The sequence below is a fragment of the Cyprinodon variegatus genome, unplaced genomic scaffold (genome assembly GCF_000732505.1).
Source record: "Cyprinodon variegatus isolate N-32 unplaced genomic scaffold, C_variegatus-1.0 Scaffold292, whole genome shotgun sequence".
Lineage (NCBI taxonomy): Eukaryota > Metazoa > Chordata > Actinopteri > Cyprinodontiformes > Cyprinodontidae > Cyprinodon > Cyprinodon variegatus.
This window is the reverse complement of record NW_015150745.1, coordinates 25,057-48,941: the sequence shown is the minus strand read 5'-3', so window position 1 is coordinate 48,941 and position 23,885 is coordinate 25,057.

The window sequence follows — 23,885 nt, the reverse complement described above, 5'->3', positions numbered from 1 at the left end:
AATAATATATCTCCAAATTTACCAGAAAGTTTAAAAGAAAAAAGTATCCTATGTTTTATTTAGACTGCAACATATCAGTATTTTTCTGGATGGATGGATAGAATTGAAATTGTACTTCTAGGGATGCATGATATACCCCATTTGGCATCGGAATCGGCTGTTATTGTTTTTTTTTTTTTTACACATTAATGTTTTTGGGCCCTAAATATGTAATGCACTTTATCATCTATTAGTATAAATATCAGCTTATTATGGTTCTCTTGTGTTCTCAACAATAGGAAAGCATTCAATAAATATATGTTTGAGCTCATTTTTGGAAAATACAAAAACCTAATATTGAAAGAGTTTAGGTCTAGTCCATCAGCCCCCTCCCTTAGTGTGTCCCCACCAACTTTCATCACAAATTTGCGTGCTTGCTGTATATTCCTCCTTTTTAGTTAGTTTGCTAATTTGTTATTGTTTCTTTGGCCATGGTGTGTCTTTTCCATGATGTCTCCTGGATTTTGGTTTTCTGTATTTTGTTTGTGGACTTTTGCTTCAGTTGCCACCTGTTGCTTATTAAATCTATAAGCAACCACCTCAGCTTTCGTGTCTGCCTTTGGGTCCTTAAAAAACCTCCACACAACCTGACACTCAGGCCTTCACCACTTTTGGGTCTTTCACTGGTCAAGAACTCTTTATTTTCTTCTACTGAGGCCTTCACAGTAACCTTAGCCAAAATAAACAAAATAAACCGATGAGATCCACATATGAAGTGTTGTGAACCAGAAGAAGTGAGCTTATAAACAGGACGCTGTTTTGAATAGAGGGGCATGGTTCCTGGATGCAGCAGGGGTATTGATAATACGCAGGTACATAACTACTGCAATAAAAGCTAATAAAAGGAAATAAGGCTAAACTGCATTAAAATTAAAACTTCTTGTGATTTTTTTTTTTTTAATTATCGGAACAATTCAAACCCAACAATTATGCAACTAAACAGCAGACTTCCTGGAAGGACCACACCTGCCTTACTGCAAAGTGGTGTTTTTTTTTATCCTTTTATAAACAGAAACTTTTGTACAAATCCTCTTTCTTTTCTTCTCTACATTAATATGGGTCTCGTCTCCCTTTCCCTGTCTGTATAGATAAACCCACAGTATGATTCATTTAAGGCATTTTACTTCCAAAATGAAATCTAGACTCCTAATATAGAGTAAAAGAAAGGTGTAGTGACACGGAGGTCCTATAAATGCAAATAGGATGAATCTCAATGAGAGGAACATCTTCCAAATGAATACAAATGCCCAAAACAATCCTCTTAGTCCTGTAAAGCTTTCTCTTATTAGTGTCTCCTGTTGCAGTAGTAAACCTATTATTTGATGTCTGCTGTCAGTCAAAGTCAAGGACAATATTTGTCGCTGCTGCTATGGAAACAGAGAAATCGCGAAGCAGAAAGAAGGAGTTGTACCCTTGACATCAACCCATAAACAAGTCATTCCGGCATCTGATCCACAATGCATAATGCAGTGCAATATAACCCTCATCTGCACAACCCAGCCCCCTCTGTCAGTCGCTCTGCTCCATTTTCTGTCTCACTTTCCTTCCAAATGCACCATCTTTTCCCTTCTGCCGTTCACTCCATCTGCTTTAATCACATCTTCCCGAGTCCCCTTTGCACCCCACACTGCCCCTCAGATACTGGGTGTGTGTGTATGAGTTTGGGGGGTAGAGAAAATTAAATCCTCTGAAAAGCATATGTGGGAATCAAAGTTCACGTTTGGTCACAGTGTAATTAAAGATGAAAATGTAGATTGCGGCCAGCAAAATGAAAATACATTTGATTCAAAATTAAAATTGACCCAGAATTGGTCTCCGGTGGATATTTGAACTGATTGATGAGGTATGCAATCACCTTACTGTGTTTAAAAGCCGCATATCTACAATTTTTCTTTATGATTGACTTCAGTTATGTTCAAGCCACAGGTTGACATTTCCAAATTAAACTCAGTTTTTTTCTAATGAACATATGTGCAGGCTGCATGATGATTAAAAAAAGAACCCCAGCATGAATCCAGGTAAGACAGAGCACAGCAGGCCATTCTGCACCTGAGCACTTCTCTTTAGCAGGTGTAACCAATTAAGACTAATGATCTAATGATCATCCACCTGCAGTACTGAACGCTGAGGGGAAAAGGCTCCTTTTCATCCTGTCATCTGTCAGCGGGTTTATAGCAGAGTGTAATAAAATAAGGTAGGTTTGGTTTTACCAACTATAGCAAAAGACGTTATTCTAAAAAAGACTAATATAAACTGTTATAAAGTGACTTAAATAGTTTACGTATTCTTTGACAAACATAAAAAAAATGGAAGCAGTGATAATCTTGTTTCATTAAAGCACCTTTTTATCTATCAGATTGTGATGACATCTCATCCATGGACCTTTTTAAAGGTAATACAATCAAATAGTTTCCAGTCATAACAATATTAAAAATTATTCCCAATGTCTTTTAATAAACAGGAATGTTTTTAAATTAAAATTGCTTTTAATTCCATTCCAATCAGTTTATTTCTATAGTGCCAATTCACAACACATGTCATCTCAAGGCACTTTGCAGTTCGCCAGATCATACAGTCAAATTGGTTCAAAGTTTATATCTAAGGAAAACCAGTTGATTGCATCGACTCATTGACTCGAATGTAATCCCTCACACTAAGCATGCTTGTTGCGACAGTTGAGAGGAAAAACTCCCTTTAACAAGAAGCAACCTCCAGCAGAACCAGGCTCGGTTTGAGCGGCCATCTGCTGAGGCCGACTGGGGTTCAAGGAGACAGAAGTAGAGATACAAAAAGCAGCTGTAAAAGGCGGCCCCGTCCAGGAAACACACAGCCAGGCAGACGAGCTCTGAGCCAGCTCCCATGTTAGAGGACAAAGAGAGCACATCCAGCCAGTCACAGCCAGAGAAACAGGACTACACTGGAAAAACAGGCAGATCTCAAACATCTATAAACAAAGGTGTTGATGACATCAGCACAGCTGATATTTCTCTCCAGGATGGAGTCACAGCCAAACAGAAACAGACCAGATGAAGCTACTATGACAAAAAGCAGAGAGAGCATAAGGTTAGAGATTGAACAGATTCTGCAGAGTGGGAAAACAGAGATAGAATGATGAAATGGGATCTCTATGTCCTCCAGCAGTCTAAGCCTATAGCAGCGTAACTATAGAGATAGCTCAGGATAACCTGAGCCACTCTAACTATAAGTGTTATCAAAAAGGAAAGTTTTAAGCCTAGCCTTAGAAGTAGACAGGGTGTCTGCCTCACGGACTAAAACTGGTAGTTGGTTCCACAGGAGAGGAGCCTGATAACTAAAAGATCTGCCTCCCATTCTACTTTTATAAATTCTAGGAACCACTAGTAAACCTGCAGATTGAGAGCAAAGTGCTATGTTACAATCAGATCTATGATATAAGTCGGAGTTTGGCCTTTTAAGGCTCTATATTTGAGAAGGAGGATTTTAAATTCTATTCTTGATTTAACAGGAAGCCAATAAAGAGAAGCCAGGATAGGAGAGATATGATCTCTCTTTTTCATTTTCATCAGAACTCTGGCTGCAGCATTTTGGATTAGCTGAAGGCTTTTAACTACAGTTTGTGGACTTCCTGATAGTAAAGAATTACAATAGTCCAGCCTTGAAGTAACAAATGCATGGACTAGTTTCCCAGCATCACCCCTGGACACATAGCAGTATATAGCAGTGGGTAGCATTGCTGCCTTGGAATAGAAAGATGCAGTTTCGATTCCCAGCCTTTCTGCATGGAGTTTGGATGTTCTCCCTGAGCATGCCCGGGTTCTCTCTGGGTACTCCAGCTTCCTCCCTCTCATTTTCATCTATGGTTTGTTCATAGTTGTGAAAAATTAGGTTTAAAAAAGATCAGGTTTCAACCAAATTCTAAAAATATAACCACTGCCACTATGTCATGCAATGTGATAATAAATGGCAACAATGGGAAAAAAAACCTTTGCCTGTTTTTTCCTGTATGTGTTTATAAACAGCTTGTTATCATTTTCAGCCAAAGTCATTATGATGCATTGTAGAAGGTCTAAGATGCTGCTCTTTCTCTATTGCTCCTCTTAACCATGTAATAACCTAATCCAGCAGACGAGAGCGGCTCCTTCACTGCCTGCTTTTGTCTTAAAACAGATTTTTAGACTTTTAGTTTTATTTTCAGAGAGACTTGGTTTGACCTTATTTGTGTTTGTAATATGATTTATTGTGTTTGATTTTCTTTATGTGTTTGTGCTTTTAATGTACGTTTTTACTTTACAGCAGCATCTAGCTCAGTTGTGGTTTCCCCAAAGTGCCTTATAAATAAAGTTGGTATAGTATATGTTTGTTTCAGGTCTGGATGCTCCACTTATGGCGACAGGTTTCACCGTCAGCTCAGCAGCTAAACCATAGAGAGCATGTATCCTGTTACACAAAGGTTGCCTTGGTGCCCTTCTTGCCACAGCGAGACCAGATGACGCAGCTCTCGCTCCCATCTGTCCCGGCCTACAGACGCCTTGCTAACCAGAAGCAGCACAGATTGTGACTCTTGTGTGACTTCGCAGGCACAGCAGGCCACAATGCTTTCTCCGGCATTGACGGTCCTACGTCCCATATGACCCGCTCTGGACGTGAGAATGTGCTGATTGCATGAATGCTCAGTTGGGTGTCCCTCAGTCTGTGATAGCTGCCTCACCACTTTATTCCCTTTGCTGTTCGGAAACAAATTCACACTTTGCTGTAAAGTTGGGACAAGATTTGTAAACAAATATCACAAACTAGTCATTTTAGGATCAACTGTAAAGAACTTTAACCTTAAAAATGAGACTATGTTTGTAGGACTACAGGGAAATAAACTAATCAATTTGTTTTGTTACATAAAACAGAAAATTGCACCCGTATTCCTTTCATGAGCATAATTTTTCATTAAAAGACATTATAATTACACTTCATGTTGTGCTCAGTGGACCCCTCCACATTAGACTCTGTTCATTAAAGACACTTTGGTAACATTTTTAATATGTGGTCATTATGTCAGGCATCATAAAAACAGAACAGGGTAATGAATCAGTGAGTTTTCCTCATTAGCTTGGCCCATTGTTTTACTAATCAACTTTTTAGATCTGGATGATTTCTCACATTTAAAAAACACTTAAAGTCAATAATTCAACAAACATGAGATGGCCAAATGGCCTGTGTTCAAGATCTTGAATATTTTGCATGTCTGATTAGTGTTTATAATGCAATTGGGTTTTACTTTGATTCATTGTGTTTATATAGCTCCAATTCACAACATCTTAAGGCACTTCATAGAGACAATTCAACCAGATCATAGTCAGATGGGCAAAAAGTTTCTTTCTAAAGGCCAATTTATGCTTCTGATGCATAGCGTCTGCAACTGTCAAATCTGTCTCTGTGCTGACCATGCCCCCCGAGCAGAGGTTCTACAACCGTCGTCGAGCACAAAAAAAAATCTGACTACGTGTCGGACGGTCGTAAGCCCGCACCAACCTCAAGCGGAAGTGTGCGGATAAAAACCAACTGTGATCGGTCCTTGGTATGCCTTTCCGGCTGTCTTTGTGGTCGTCCTTCTCGATTCGGTGCCAGGACGCGCCATTTTTAAAAACCGAGGAACAACTACAATGGACAACTACGACGAAAGGTTAATCGAGGAGGTTCGGAAGTACAACCACGTGTATGATGCCTAAGACAAATTGATTTAAAGATGCCAAGGTCTCTGCCAAATGAACTTCTTGTCACCATCAGCAGAAGTTCTCGCAAGTTCTCAAATAGACTCTCCCTTGTGCTTTGGCGGGAAACTGCTGTGCGTCCCTAGAAATTCCAGACCGATGGTGCAGAAGCATACCATCAAAACTGGTTTGCGACCAGACACAAGCGACATTCGATGTGTGCGGTTGCAGAAGTATAATCTGCCCTTAAGGATAAGCAGCTGATTGCATTAATTTATTGACTTGGGGGACGTGCTCCCCCTGGATAGGCATGTGTCAGATTACATGGATGAAAAAGGCTTACTTTAAAAAAAATGTGCTTACTTTATACATTATATAAAGAAAATTATACAGTTTTCTTTATTTTAAAGTCACTTCACAAAGACATGGTCCGGGTAAAATCTATGAGCTGCTAAATGCCATTGTTCAACTCTGCTAAAGTATTTCAAAAGGAGATCCCGAGTTTTCACAGTGTGCATGATCCAGGTGTTCTGAATTGTTACTACAGATTTCCCAATCACTGTGTTGTTTTCTCTCCTTTGTCCTTCTTTCTCAATTTTGTTTTTCCAGGACAAAACATCTTGCTCACTGTAAGTTGCACAAATCATTGGACATGAAATTGACTTTTTTGCAGTGAAATGAAGAGGTACATCATGTGTATTTTGGCATTCGATTTCAATGTATATAATCCATCAATGCTTTAGCAGGAAAACGAGAACCACAGGCTGCTTTTTAAAGTCCTGGTCTTAGAGCGTTTCGTACAGAAAATCACTGGATTTTTCTCCTTTTTTCATCACAGAGATGAAGATCAGTAAAAAGAAAATCAGTGTATAAAAAGTTTTGTTTGTAAAACATTCAGTTTTCTGTTCAATATTAAAATGGGTGGAGAAATAGGATTTGTTGCATTACTTATCCTTTTCTGTTCTTTCCCAGTCTTTTTCAGTCCTTTCTGTAGACCTATAAAAGCACAATTCTCCTACTTTTCCAACAAAAACAGGCGCTGCATTGGCCCCTCTCCTGCCCCCAAGCACTCACAGGCTGCCCAGTCCTCTATTCAAGCCGCAGATCATTAATTCGCTGTTAGTAAGTAAGTAAAGCCAGGACAACAATACATTTGTCCCTTTTTGGACCATTTATGCCATGAATGCAGACCATAGACAAATTAGGAATACGTCTACAGAATGAAATCCTGGTGAGACAGTGAAAAACTATATAGTAGAAATGAATTTCAAGCAGCATGTTCTTTACCTTTGAATACAGACTTTGATGTTTTATTTAGAATCCAAACAGCTCTCTTAGGCCATTGAGAGTTGAAGTTAAACATGTTTAATGATGGACCTCACAGCATTGCTTTAATTAATCATCAAAAATGTAAATCTGTATTCCCTGGCAAACAATGCATGCACAATGTACCTATTACTTGTGTGCTTAATGCATTTATAAAGCAACAACACTCGCATTAACTACAGATTGCCACCATCAATCACTACTAGAGCTCTTGCCTGCAAAGCGTCGGGCCTTTCTTGCGTCCGATCTATCCAGTCAACTATCTCTCAGCTTACATAACCCAGCTGATCCTCAGGAGGCTGCAGCGGCCGGCGGAGATGGTATCAGAGCACGGGTCAGGGAAGGTGATGACTAATTCATGAGGCTGTTTGCAGAAACCCTTATTGAAAGTCATTAGTCGCTTGTCAGCCACTGCTTTGGCAGTAAGGGGTGTTTGGTAGTTAGTGCGTCATGATGGGACTTTGCTGTTTGGACCCTGAAGTCACAAGGAAGGCAGAAGAGCTTCTGACTGATAGACACAAGTTGCACTGGATTTCTTTTGAATGCCTCTTTCTGTGTTTGGAGCTCTGATGGAAATCTAAGATTTAGAATGGTTGTTGTCCTGTTTTATTCAATTGGTGTTGTGCCCAGTCCTGTGATAGGAGGCAATATCCATGGTGAATTCCATGCATATTTAAAAAATAAAGAGTTTTACTATCATGTACACTGATTATATCACAGCCACCCCTCTTTGACCCCCAGTTCATAGCAAGTCTGTTGAGTAAGTAAAAGTGTAAATGTATTCAGGACTGTGTTTCGATCATGCTCATTTTTGATGGTAGTATCTGTCCCACTCCTCAGTCCTCCAGAGATCATATCCTCAAACCTTTGGATGCAACGCCATTCTACAGCTGAATAAAGTGAATGGCTCATTACGAGGCTTATATAGCTGAATGACATTTTAAGAAAATGTATCCATTTGATCTCAGTGTTAGATAAGGGATGCATTAAAACCTATGTTTTCCCCCATTCATTTATTCCAGCCAGAAAATTATTACAATTATTGTTAATATATTTTTTTACTCTATATAGATGTAATTCTGTGATCACTCTACACGTAAGTAGAATTCTTATATTGCTTTAATAATACACTTCATATGTATTAAACAATAGATTTCATATTTACCTTTTCAAAAACTTTCTTAAAACTGATTTGTTGTTTTTTTTTTTGTTTAATAAAATGACATATTGGAATAAAAATGAATCCATTGGATAAAATAATTACATCTGAAAGTTCCCTTATAAGAAAATAATGGTTTAATGGGATATATTTCCATTTCTGCATGTTAAATCTAATTCTATCTGACAAATGAATTCAGAGGGAAACCATCTTTGTAATATTTATGACATTCTCTGGAAGGCAGTGGTTTCCCTCTCAGTTTGAGTTGAATTGGTTTAACTAGGACCAAGTAAAAAAATCCTTATTCTCCAATATAAATCCATGTCCAGTCTTTCTAAAGTTACAGCAAAAAAGTTCAAGTAATTAAAATTCAAGAATTCATATTATGCCATGCATTATCTACCCAAGTTCATAATTGTTTTTACTTTACATGGTCATATATTAACATGAACAGAAAGATAAATTGTTCAAGATAAGGTATCTAGCATTTTTCACCTCTTACCAGTGGTTAAACCTAAATTAAATACATTTTTAAAAATGCACCCATTACAAGTAATAGACTATTTTTGCAATATAGAAGTATTCATGTTCGGAAGCAAGGACTTGATAATGAGAATGGATTTTTTGCATGTATATAAAAGCACAATTTTATTTTACACATGCTTCATCATTACTATCCCAGGGAGCTGATATCACCAGGGCTTTATTTAATCTCCACTTATTGTTATCGCCATGTTAAAATATCCAACACTTCCTGTGTTTGTCATCATGGGACAGGAAACAGTCTGGCCTCAGGGATCAAAGACCTTCAAGAGGTCGTTATCGAGGACTCCGGATAAACAGGAATGGTGTATACACCACGTGTAAAAGGTGAATCTAAAAATATCAGAGGGTTTATCTGTGGTTAGATGTTTTATTACTAGTTATTTGTAACTCAGTGAAATTTAGATTTAAAGCCCATGTTGAATGTTGCTGCAACTCTCTTTCTCTTAGTTTTTTTTCTATGCTTTGGTTATTTCCAAATATCAACAAAGTATACAAAATATTGGTAAGCATAATCCTTACTTTCTAAGGATTGGTAGAAGGTTAGAGGGTGATGACAAGTAATTGTTTTTTTATAGTGATACAATTAAACATCTTCTCCAATTAGAGCAGAAGACTTTACATCCCAAATGATTTGGAAGAAAGACTGTGGAAAAAAATTGATCTCACCATAACAACTCTTGCTGTTGTGCATTTTTACAGGGGCGACTTTTTTATACTTCCTTCTTGCTTAGTCCATTTAATTCTCTTCACATAGAAAAGTAGAAAATATGAATTAAGTCCACAAATATGTCGTAGTAAGTCAGATTTTTTTTTCTAAATAAAACACTGAGGTGTTGCATTTACAGTGAAACCTATTTGAACATCATTTTTAAACATTTAACTTTACTGCACAAAAAATTTCATTTGGATTGACATGATCTTGACACTGATGACTGAATTAACAGCTGATTTTATTCATCTGTCTAACTTTGTAAGACAGGTGAAACAAATCCACCTGCTCCTGCCTCTATTTAAACTGCTTTGTCCCATTAGTCTGTGCCAGATTATTCTTGAACCTTTGGTGTTACGAGTTTTTCAACGTTAGTAATAGTGTTCTGATCCTGACCCGTTTCTGCCTTCACTCCTTTGAGCCTGTCTGCCCCAGTTCTGATCTGTTTGCCTGACCTGCCTTCGGATTCTGTTGGTTTCTACTTTCGACTGAACCTGGATCTGCTTCTCGTCTTTGCCATCTGGATTAACCTGCCTTCCTTCGTCATCTGCTCGGATCTGATCTCCTGTCAGTTCTGTGTCCTTCAAGCCTGTGTTTCCTCTTACCAGAGTTACCTGCCTTGGACGCCCTAGCTGCTGTTGCTGCAGATCAGCAAACCCTCCTTCGTTGCTAAAAATAAACGCCTTTTAAGTAATCCTGTGTGTCTGTGCTGCCTGAATACTGGTTCCCTCTGTTTTGAGTCATTACATGGATTTAATTTTGCAAAAAATTAGACCAGAGTTAAAAAATTTAGTTCACAGGGTATTTAAAAGATGATGGTCCATTTATTATGCCAATCAAAACTAGCTACAGCTACACATACAGCCAGAATGAATAAAAATCAGTTCAGATTTAAATCTGGCTATTATCTCTAGGTGCCTAACCTTTTATGTCAATATAAACATTTCACCACAAGTGACATGTTTGGATCATCAGGCAACAAGAGACAAGAAATTGACTGAAAAGAGGGTAAATCTAGTGACTCACATCTCCTAACTGCTCCGTTAATGGCCATAATGGCCTTATTAGATTGATTGTTCTCACTACAAGTTTTGTTTGTTATTTCCACCCATGTTCAGCTCTAAAGAAACCTTTTAGACGAGAGGCAAATCATCTTAGGGGAAAATTTCGCCTTCTACCCAAGCAGTTAGGATTGTCATCTCCAAGATGACTTAGATTTTACGCTTTAGCAAGACTTAGAAAAAAAGAAATACTGATAATTCAAGTTTCTGTTGCAATTTGGAAACGTTTTGAACTGAGTCACCCATTAAATATTGAAATAAAGGAAATTGAAAGAAACAATTATAAATTTAAGTGTGACTTCAATCCCTAAAATTAGATTACAATTAGATTATAGGCAGAGTATGTTGGTGAAGATTATCATTCATTGTCATTCCAAAAAGAAAGAAAGTTAAAAATAATCCACTGTATAAAGCCTTGACCTCAGTGCTATTATTGACATTTTGAATTAAAAAAGCTTCCTGGATGGGAAGCGAAACGTCTTCAAACTTGGAAAGAAAAAAAAAGTCCAGTGGATATTTTAACTTTTTTTTGGCATGTGCAGAGTAGTACATTTAACATTAATACCTAAAAATTTAAATAATCAGGTGATGATACTGGCATTAAAAAAATAATTTTTTATACAGACACATTTAAATGCTAGTAATTAGTTTTGTTGTCTGAAATTGTGCTTTTCTTGATCAAACAATTAGTATAGACACCTATAAACCTCAGCTATTTGTTAAATGTTATTATAGAACACTCAAATAAGTCTTCACCAAAATATTTTTACAGGCAGGATGAGCCTTACAATAAAAAAGCCTGAAGCACAAAGCATGCTTGTTTTATGCCCTGTCTACTATAAAAGGAGTGAAGACATCTCTTTCTCTTGAGGCTCTAATTAAAGTCGTCAGTAGGTGTTTATGGCATGAGAAAGGGATTATGAGTCCTAGTGCTGGGTCTCAAACTGCGCCGACAATATGGTCCAACCACAAAGCCAGGGACTTCTGGGACCCAAGCCAGGCGTTGATAGATCCATCAACATGACGGCTTTAGTCAGTGATGATTGCTCACCAGGGCAGCAGCTGTTGACAGGGCAGTGATGCGTGGATTTTAACCACATTCTCAAGCTTAATGTTTGTTGTGCAATTACATGCAGGGTCTAAACAGGTAAAATATATATATATGATATAGGAATAACAGGGGACACCTTACATTTACTGAAATCCACTGTGGGGTTGTGGGGCAGCTGACTGAAGCCTGGTTTGATGCATACTGTTGTTCTCAAGCAGTCAAACATTCTCTGAATCTTCCAAAGTCGTCTTGTTTAATACTTTTTCATGAACAGCTGAAGCAGATGGGCAGTAACTGAAATCTGTGTATTGAATAGGAAATAGGGTTGGCTTTCCTAAAGACTTGACACAGAACCAAAAAAGAGAAATTTTATTGGAAGTTTGGTCTTTATTGTTGAGATTTTAAAAGAGTTAGTCACTACAATACGATTTCTCATAGCAATCCTGCACCAAGGGGATCTTGGGGATTATGTGGATTTCTTATCCATTTTCAGTTCTAGAAAAGCTCTTTTACACATTTAGACAGAGGAAGCAATCATTTAAAAACTATTTTAGCGACTAGATCTGCAATTGACTGACATTTTTTTTATAAACAATAACTGCAAGATTTGGTAGTTACAGTAACAAGCCTCGCTTTGATGTGGAATTTTGGAGACTATTATCTAACCACTCAAAGAGCTTGGAACTCCAAAACTAAAACAACACCCTAAAATCACAGAAAAAGTAACATACCTCGTCCTACTTTCAACATCTTTAACTCCAACCCACCGAGCTAAAATTGGTTGAAAAGACAACAAGATTTATATTCAAACAACGTCTGCATTTGGTTTTGAAAGTAAAAGGTAAAAATTCGTAATTTTCAGATTGTTGAAGAGATGACGAAAACCTGGTTAGCAACATCTTTTCAACGTCTTTTATTGTACTAAACTGGGACAAAATCAGATTCACCAAAGATAGTCCAATTTTCAACAACTATTTCTGGACTAAATCAAGACTACGACAGACCGACCAGATTTAGCCTAAGAACCAATGTCTAAATGACATCTGGTGTTTGGGGGGAATCTACATTGGCCATTTAAACCTGAAGAGCATCAGAAGCATGGACGTAATTCTTGGGAGGAAGGGGGTAAATGTCCTCTGCAATTTTTCAATTGTCTGTTTTGGTCCCCTGCACATTTTTCTGTCCAAAAACAAGGTTATGCTACAGTACACAGACATGCGTCGAGCACTAGGACCAAGCGGAAAACCTCAGTTCAAACTGCTTCCCTGAGTTTAGACCACCCACAAGCCCCTGATTGGCCCACCGTCTTTTCTTGTGTGATTGGCTGTCACTCCTGAGGGGCTCACTTTACAAACATCTGAAGCGCCACTGAATCAGGTCTGTGATTGAACGGTCAGACACGCGGAAGTTAGTTATATTAAAAAATACTTTTGTCCCCTCCCCCCACTTCTGAAATCAGCTGCACACATTCAAAATATTCTTTTGGCTGTCAAGTATTTCAGAAGGTGTAACTAATATTATATACTTTTTTGTCATTTGGATGATTATGGTTTACAGACAATGAAAACTTAATTTGTGTCTCAAAAGAACTGAAATATAATATAACAGAAATAAAAAAATAAGGTTTTAAACAGAAATATCAGGTACCTGGAAAGAGTGTTTATTCTGACGCTCTCAGCATTTGTTTAGGGCACCTTTTAAATGAATGACTCCATTATTGCAGGGTGGTATGAACACAATCACAGTGTGGTTTAAAGTTCTGTGCAATGGCTGCCCCGTTTGCTTTGATAGTGAGCTTAAGGTCATCTGAAACCATCTGATGTCTCATAGATGGTCTATGACAAAGGTTGCTTGTTGAAGAGCCAGAGAGGGGGTCTAAACTATTAGTTGAGAGGTGGTGATATGTGGCAGAGTGGGCGGGTCTCAAATCCTTAAAAAAGCATAAGTAAAATCAAAGCTTCCAGATGCTTATCAGCACTAGAGAGCGTATGTAGGACCTCTAAAAGTTCATGGTAGATGACATCATTGATTGCTGACTTCATAAATCCAGTGGGCCAACATCAGTGCATGACATGGTGTCCACAATCATCACCTACAACACAAAATTCACCCTGAGCTTCAAGCAAAGTAGAATCTGTTCCTTTACTGGTCCAGACATTGGGACGTATAACTTATTTTCACTGTGTATTTAGTGTATTTTTCTGTCTAAACTAAAATAAACTATGCTTAAAGCCCATTGGTAGGATTTATAATACTGTAGTGGTTCTTGATGCCCTGACACCAGCCAGAGTCCCAAAATTCTTGATTTTTGATCAACAGTCTGGGAAAGGCAGCAATTTTTCCTCTTAGTGAAGCATCTTTTCTTATCGCATTTTACAACTTCACTTTCTATACATATATACAGCACTGATTGTTTGTTGCTAACTCTCCTCATACAGGGTGTTAATTAAACTATTTTTGACATAAATCAGGTCAGTAGTTTATCCAATGATTATGTAGCCTGCTGATCCGGACTGAGGTCATTTATGACTCTTTCCACGGATTCTCACCTCTATTTTCTCCATTGTTGTTTTTTTCTGGTCAGGTGTTAGAGCAGTGCTGAACAGAGCAACATTAGGACATGAACAGACTGCTGTACACTGATTGGTTATGGGTGTGATCACCTATATGTCAGTGGCAGCTCCATGGCTAGAAAAAATAAAGATTTTGCCAAGGTAGCAGATAATGACAATCCACAGATTTACCATACAATACCGAGCATGGAGAAGCTAATAAACCTGAAAATAAACTACAATATTCTAAAGACCTTATTATAAAGGAATGGTGATGATGGAGGGAGTTTATCTTAAAAGAGAAATGTTGTAAAAAAAACTCCTGCCTTAACAAGCAAGATAACTTGCTCAAGGGTGTTTTGTTAGGTTTCTGATCATTTCATTTCACTATTTAAAAATCATTAACCATGCCTGAGGTGTGACAGAAAAGAAAAAGACCCAGCTTTTCTGAGTTACATCATTATTTCAGCTGATTCTAAATCAGCTGATTCCATGCTAAATTAACTGTTGAAATCAAACAGCTCATGCACTTTAAAAAAAAAAAGATAAGGTATCTAGGAAATAAATGATCCTGAGAGATCAGATGAGGCTGGAGCTTAAAAGTATAATTCAAGCTTTTATTAAGTCAATAGAAAACCGACATGTAAGAATATAGCAGAGTGAGGAGGACCAGAGAGGAGCTGACAGAATTGAAAAGAGGGCATCTGAACAGTGCTTTTCAACCATCGTCCTCAAGGCTTAACATACAGTAGAGTTTGCTGAACAGCAATGATTTGATTCAGTAATGATTTAGCAGAGAAAACATTTAATACATGCAGGGCAGTGTGCATGTACAACTAGCTTAAATCCTTTGAGTCCGACCCAAAACAGGCTGGCCAATCACCTTTAAGTATTATGGTTTGGGACACAATGAATAGCTGTGACAAAAGCGAGAGCTGCTAAACCGAAAGCCGAACCAAATCAAACATGGCAGCACAGGAGGATGTACATGTAGCTGCTGTTATCACATCTGTTTTTGTCACAATCCATGATTTAATCTTTGAAAGAGGAGCAGCAGCGTAAAAGCTTAAACAGTTAGTGTTTCTAATCAAAGCATCTGCTGCTATTTTATTATTTTACAATGATTGGCTAAAACCAAACTTTGGTAGGCAGGCAGTACGTGTCACTTGACCGACTCGGAAGATTCTGTTGAATGTCGCTCTTTCCCCCGAACAGATTTGATAGGAGCAGTCGCAAATTAACAATGTGTCTGAGTGCTTCACTTTATTCTTTGAGTAGCAGGGTTGAAAAACAGTGCACTACAGGCTCAGGAAACCTTTAAAGTTTTTTTAAGGATCATTAGATGATTGGATTGTGACACCATGTAATTTATATCTTTTTTTCATTTCTGACTTTCTAAAACACTGGATTTAGATTTTATAAAAGAAAACAAGTGCATGAAATATTTTACTTTATGTTAAATAAATCAATATAATATCCAAGTTTTCCTTTTTGCAGTAATTTCCCAAAAAAATCATGAAGTTATTTTCACAATACTTTACATTTCTGGATGTATCTATTGTTTAAAGATAACTTCTTTTTTCTTTTATCCAAACGCATATGCATCTCATCTTGCATTTAAGCCTAAATGTTCTGCAAAACACTTAAACTCTTAAAATGATTGATAAGGATTAGTATTACTTTAAAATGTCAAGTCAAAATGGCTTTGCTCTTAAGATAACAACCATAGAATGTGAATTCAGTATATTCAATAGATACAATTTACGATACAAACTTTAGTCTAAACATTTTAAAATGGTTTCTAGTTCCCATTTTGTGTAATTTTTAATCTTAATATAAGATTTCAAGCATTTCTTTGTAAATTTTTTTTATTAATCCCTGAAAAAAAGCTTTCTGGATATTTTGTTGTAACTTTGCCACTTCCTCAAACAACACGGCTTATCTTAGCTATTAGCTAAAGTTTGGTGCATGGGAGCAGAGATAGAGGAGCAACAAAGCAGTTTACAGGTCCCACTTCCTGGTGTTACTATGTGATAACATTGTCACCAAAATGCATGAGTGTACTCCCTCTTAAAAAGACTGCCTTGAAAACCTAATTTTAGGCAAGAAAACCCAAAGAGATGTGTAGTGCTTCAAGGCCCTGTGTGAACTACGCAACACACAATAGTCCACGTGATGATGAAGGTAAAAAGCCCAGAAAACAGCCTTGCAAGTCTCATTTGGACAATAAATACAACGTTTCCTTCCTTAAAGTGCTTTCAAAGAGGCGGCTGTGAATTCACACAGACAGGAAGTAGTGCGAAAAGACTAGACTGCAGTTGATAAGACATGGATGTCACAGCTGAGTCACAGAAGACACACTGCTGGGATCACAGACTTAAGAGTATTATTAAGAGAAGTAATGCAAACATTAAGGCACAAAACAACATAACAAAAAGGTTCTCCAAAGTAAAAGTGGGAAAAATAACTACATTTCTAAGTCTCTACGGCTTTCTAGTCTGACAATGGACTATGGAGCCAAATAGATATGCAGTACTCTACAGGAAATGAGAAAGAAACAAATAATTGGCTCTTTGTTTTTTGTTCACAATTAGCACACCAATAATTCCCAAAGATAGGTGGCATTTTTTTATTTTATTGGGTAACATAAAAAAAAAAAGATTCATATTTTGCATCATTTTTATTTTTTATAAAATAATAAAAAAAAGAAATGTGCACCATTTCTGACCAATGGGTGTTACCAGGAATCCTCATTATAATCAGAACTATGGTGAAGGTGTCCCTTCATGGATGTTTGTCTTATTTAGACAATGGTGTGGCCGACTGCTTAAATAAGTATCTAGTTATCTGAATATTAAACTGGATAAATTCACTGCTACGAAAAATGTGACCTCTCCTTTCCAATTCTTTCAGTGTAGCTGCATTTATCCTGGCATCCAGTATGTATTTCCTGTCTTTACCTCAATATCTAGACCTCAAGATAAAAACAAACATGGAAGATTGTAGACAATATTGTTTGTATGTAAGATGTTATAGGCTGGCTCTTGGACCACAACAAATTAAAGGGAAGCTACGCATGGGTGTATCTTAAAGTGGGATTTATTTAACAAAAACATAAACAGTTGGAGAGGAGAGGGAGAAAGAATGAGCTGAGCTCCGCTGAGCTGGTCCGGTTTGAGCAGAGCTACTACCGGCTGGGGTTGATCGTCGGACTTGGGCTGGAGCAGAGCTTAGGCTGTGGAGCTTGGTTTGGGACTCCAGGTGAGCAAGATTGGTGTTCCTTAAGATGGATCTGATGTCAGTCTGGCCAGCTGCCTCCACTTCCAATCAGCACCAATTAGAAGCCCTACGGTTATCTTAACTACGAAAGAATTTCTGAATTCAAAGTGGGCTTTTCCACTGTCAAAAAGTTGTTTAAAGAACGTATTAATGTAGCAGTTACCAGTATCTTATAAATTACTAATGTCTGCAGTCTTCCAGGCAAAGCAACATCCATCATTTACCAAAAAGTGATGGTTTGCCAAAAAAAAAAAAAAACAATCAGGAATGCCAACTTTTCAGCAGCTTTAATCTCTCCTAAGGGCATGCATGGCGATTGTAATGCTACCTGTAGACTTTTTCTTTTTTTGCCCTCATTTTTTTCTTTCCTGTTTTGCCAATATAGCTTATATTTTTAATATTACCCTGTTTTATTATCTGAAATGTAACCATTGTTTTAAGTAGGGTGACCATATTTTCATTTGGGAAAACCAGGACAACTTGGAGTGGTTAAAGCTACAGTGTGTAATAACTACAGGGATATACAGTCAGAAATGTAATATATTATACATAACTATGTTATTTATCATCATCTACGAGCTCAGCCTCTTAACCTTAATATTTGCGTTGCCTTAGAATTCGTTATTTATAATTACATAGGAGCGGGTCTCGCAGCCATGGAGGCAGACATCTTTGCGCTACGGCAGCGCAGAGCCAACAAACTAGTGATTGCGAGATCGCCAAAACGTCACAACGATGTAGACAAAATAACGGGTATATTTATTATCTTAAGTCTACATGAAATCTATACCCTACACAGACTAATGAAATACTATCTGTAAAATTATCTATGTAAACAAACCTCATCACTTGAGAAGGTAGGTGATGCGGACGTCGTGGAAGACATTTTGTCCCGTAACGCTCGCCGTACTGTTGGGGGGGAGAAGCGGTGGGGGAGAGATGTTCATGTTGCTGCAGTCTGCAGTCTGACCGCTAGATGTCGCTAAAAGTTACACACTGTAGCTTTAACAAAAAAAAAAATTAACAAAAAATACCTCTTGTGTAGCAAAAACGTAACAAAATGTACCAAAAACAAACAAACATATCAATAGACTATCTTTATTTTCGCTGTCCAGGTGGCTTTTCAGATTCCTTGCACCTCCATTGGACACCGAGACATATGTGCCTGCTTTGCACACTGTGCACAAGGCCTCCCATTTGTCTCGACCCGGTCTGAAAGCGGGGAAACTCTTTTGTAAATCGTCTGTAAACATACATTTGCGCTTTGGCATGTTGTTGGTGTATTGACAGCCACGCTATTTATATTCTGATTAAGTTCAGGGCTGCCAGCACTGACGCGGCTCAGGGATTACGTCACACGCAGTGCCATGCGCAGTGCCCAAGTGCCTGTAAATTTAATGGTCTAATGAAGGTAATTTAAAAAACAGGACATTTCCTCACTTTCTAAAAAAAACCCGGGACGCCCGGGACAGGACGTGAAATACGGATATGTCCCGGGAAATACGGATGTTTGGTCACCCTATTTTAAGTTCATTCACATATTTTTCCTAACCCTAGAGCTGCATAAACTCTGGCCTCCAAAATGATATACTTTGTAATTACCCTGCAGTTTTCCATTGTTATTTTCTTGGTGTTCTGTGGGTTTTAAACTGGTCTGCAGCCATATTGTTGTGGGCGTGCACATAAATCTACTAATTTCAGTCAGAAAGCACTTCTGTCAAGGCTTCCATATGTTTCCTGTCTACAGAACAACAAAGATTAGGATACTTTCAAATAATTTCACTCTAAAATATGTTCTCAAATTATACTATTATTGTTAAAAAAACAAAAAAAACAAACCTTTTTGTAAATAAAGAGTAGAAAAAATGAACAAAATAGTGTGTGAAAAGGGACTGAGACTTGTGGTGCAGGTTATGTTTTAATAAAGCTGTGTTTTCTATTGTGTTTCACCTGATTTTCTCCTCAACTTACTCTGCATGGAGTTAACAGGTCAGGAATGTTCAATGTCCAGAACTTGGCTGGAACATGTAGGACTGATTAATTTATTATTTGACAAGGATACGTAGTTAATGCAGATTGAGACCTAAATTACTGTGAAATTGTTTCTGATATATTAAAATTATTTTCTCACAATATAGAATTAAATTATTTATCAAACTATGTTGCTTCATTTATTATATTAAATCGGATCGGATTTATATCTTTTACTCAATTATAGACTGTGGTGCAACTAAATCTGATTTTAGTCCATGTTTTTACTTTACTGAATATAGCATATATATATATATATATATATATATATATATATATATATATATATATATATATATATATATATATATATAGTGAACCAAATATTATAATATTGAACCAAACATTTATTTAGGTGTTTTTTAATCTGTAATCTCAGGTATTTTCGATTTGATTTCGGCCTGAAGTAAGTGATCAAAACATTTGGACACCACTTTGTTCGGTCTTCAGGTTGCCTCATGTTCAGGTCTGTTTTCTAATCAGTTAGCAGTAAAAGTTAACCATAGTAAAACAGTTTCTGACAATTTTGAAGAGTGAATTTCTATGATTTTAAAAAAGTTTTTTTCTGACCCAGGTTTTGAGCAATGCTTTTTTTTTCTCCCCTTTCTCCGTCTGAAGTCTCTCAAGCCCAGAGTAAAATAAAAAATAAATAAATAAAAGAACTGGAACTTCACCAGCAAGGTGCCAGTCCATCTGCAGAGCCACAGAGGCCTCATCTTCCCCGTGTGCATCACACAAGCTGCTGATTGTGAAAGATGATGCACTTGCACCCTGCTAACAGGTTCACACAAGCCCACATGCTTAAGCCACCTTGGGCTAATTCAATTCTTCTGTCATTCCAGACTTGATAGAGAGGGTGGGTACCTCCCTCCACAGTAGCAGCAGAGGCAGAAAAGTGGGTCGACAGGGTGGTGCGGCCAATGTGGTCGGATCAGTACGACTCCTCTGCACAATCGTCCTTTTTCATGTTTCGCATCAAGTTTGGTTGTATTACTTGTCTATTTTCACAATGACAGTGAAATCAGTCTCTTTGATTAGAACATATATTTCTTAAAAAATAATAGATCATTTTATATCTTAGACTCTATTACTAAATATCACTGTATCTGGAAAATTTTCTTAAATAATTTTAAACCAAATAAAGTTTGATTGTTTTGTAATTTATACGAATTTTGTTATTTCTATGCATTCTAAATGAGATTGCATGCAGTTAGAGGTGTGTTTGCTAAAAGTAACGTTCTCCATGATTTATTATTGTAGTTTTTTTCCTGTTGCCACAGCAGTGAAGTCTGTGGTGTTACCCCACCGTGGTTCATTTTTAGGTTCATCTGCAAAGAGATGGAGTAAGTAAGAAAAAAACTATCCATCAGGACATTTTTTTCAACCCAATCTTCAGCATTTATACATATTCATTCGTAGCCCAGAGGATAGATTTATTCATCAAGTCAATTCAGCTTATTTTGTGCATTTTTAATATTATTAAAACTGTTTTTCGGGGGGGAATTCCTGCTATTTTCTCCAAAAAGATGAAGAGCTTGCCATTGCCCTCTACTTCAGTGAAGGGGAACAAGCTGAAATTGCAGAAATGCAATCTACTGTGAATGACTGAAATGGTCCATGAGTGGACGTCGAGCCTCTACATCACTAATCATCTCTTTTCCTCTCATACACTCAGACTCAGTGAATTTTTATAGTGTCTGCCTGTTTACCAAAGCCAAACACATTCATCTCAAGACTGAGTCTGAACAAGTTGGCATGAAATTGGATTCCAGCGTAAACTCTGTAAAACTTAAGAAACATAAATCAATTATAACACTAAAGTGAAGTTAAATTTACTTTGATTCTAACAAATAAGCTAATATTCTGAAATTTCTGATTGATTTAATATGCTTGGCTAATGTCAAAGCTTGACTGAGGAGCTGCTAAGCTGCTTCAAGGCCTTGCAGTCACAACAAAGCTCATGGTATTTATCCTGTCACGTAAACCTTCATTAACGGGGGGGCTTCTAGCAGTCAGCAAGATTGATGGACCAAGTTAATAACCTCATTAGCATATTGAATCAGTTGGGGAACACATATTATTCATAATAGCTCACATATACCCTTTGGGTAGAATAGAAATCATGACAGCAGCTTTGGTGCTATGTAAACAGTCATTTAAATTGTTTCAACATATATACATGATGTGTATTACAAATATTATCCCAAAAAACGGCTTTAGTTGGAAATGTGGAGCAAAAATGTCTTGCAAAATGATCAAATCTAGCAAAATGCTAAAAAAAAAAAGCTTTTTCAAAAATTACCTTTTATGGATTACCTGATAGTGGAGGGAGTCAGTGGAGGCATGTGTCAGTAAAAATAGGTGCTTAATGTTTCTAAGATACAGGTACAGCAGAGCACTGCTTGTTCATATGGTGATACTAGGTAAGATTAAGCCCATTTGGAACAAGAAGAAACCTGCAGGACCAGGCACCAGATAAGGGTCCATTTCCAATAACTGACTGAAGGTTTTGAAAATTAAAAGGGGACAACAGTCTAGGAGTCATCTTATGTGAAAAATGCAGAGAGAAAGCAGCAATGTTCCGTAAGTGGTTTACTCAAGAACAAGAACATTTCAAACTCTTTGGGTGTCACGATCTTGGTTCTGTTTAAGTTTTCTTTTGAGTTTTTTAATTTCACTTTGATCCATGTTTTTCTTTGTTTTATAGTTTTATTGCTGTTTTGTGGTGTTTTCTGGATGTTCTTAGTTATTTCTTAATTACCCTCTGTTGCCCTCTTGTGTTGGTCTCCGTTTCCCTAGCTCCCTTCTAGAATCCTCTGTTTACACCTGCTCCCAATCAGCTCATTAGTCCTTTCTTTGTTCAGTCTCCCATATATACTCTTCCTGTGTAGTACCTCAGTGCTGGTTCCTCGTCTTTTCCTGGCTCCTCATGCATGTTTTCCCTGATGTCTCCAAGGCTACATTCACACCGCAGCCTGAAGTGACCCAAATCCCATTTTTTGGCCCATATGCGACCTGGATCTGATCTTTTTATGGCTGTCTGAACAACACAAATCCGATTTTCTCCAATGCGACCCAGGCCACTTGGCTATGTGGTCCTTAATCCAATTTGAATCTGATCTTTTCAATGCGACCTGTGTCTACTAGCATTCATCCAACCTGAACGCCATTAATACCCGACATAGATCACTATTCTGGGACTTGCTATGAAGAAGCGGCAAGAAAAACAACAACCATGGCAGAAGATAATGTGGAGAGCAGTATTTATGTTTAACCATCTTGAAAAGTTTGAGTTTTTGTGGTTGGGAAAGATCGCTAGATGCGCTCCGTCACTACTATCCATGTTTACTTCCATAAACACAGAGCACGCTGGCCTGTAACGTCATTGCGTCCTCTACTGCACATGTAGGACACTTAGGTTGTATGACTGCAGTTCACACAGGAGATCACATACAAGTTGCACATATTTGGAAATGTAAACAGCAATGCAAAAAAAAAAAATCGTATTTCACAAAAAAAAAAATCGGAATTGAGCATCAAGGCCTGCAGTGTGAACGTAGCCCAGGGTTCTGTTCTTTTCTGTGATTGTTATGTTGGATTTTTGGATTCCTGCCATAGTTGCCTGTAAGAACTACATTAAATCTACAAAACTCACCCTTGCCTCCTCACCTCTTCATTTGGGTCCTCAAATCCTCAACCCAACCCTGACATTAGGCCAAATATGATCCAGAAGGACTAAGCATGGGAAAGAAAAAAATAATAAATATTGAAAACAGATCTGTTATAGTTGAACAAAAGGCTAATTGACTGTTTCAATATGTATATCGATAGGCCCATTTTTCATTGAATTAAACATTGAGGGCAGGTTTGATACAAATTTTATTTTTTGTATTTTCCTGGGAGTAAATTTTCTAAATACCATGTTGCCTGTTGTCACAGTATTTATTTCAGGTTACAGATATATTTGTTCTTCCAGCAGTTTTTATGGCATGTTGAATCCAATGAAAACATTTCTAAAGAGCCCCCCTTAGTGATCATGTAGAGTACTTTAGTTTTTTCGGTGTACAAAAGAATATATGTTTCCCTGATATCTGCTGTTCATGCACTCTAGTGAAGTGTCAGCTCTAGATTATTTTTTCATTTTTCACTGTATTTGTGCAGCAGGTGTAGCTCTGTAGGAGACTCAGATCCAGGTTAGGTTATAGCTTCCCAAAAAACTCCTCTTCACTCTAATGTCCCCGAAATGAAATGAGTGATTAAATAGAATTCATACCTTAGTCAAGATATAGACTTTTTTTCACATCTACTTTTTTTAAGCATTCTGGTTGAAATGTCGCCTTTATATTGTATGTATGATTCAGTGCTGAGTAGAAATGCCAGTAATAAATCATGAACATCATGATTTTGGACCATGGTGCAAAAATTCTGTACACCATATAAATATAATATCC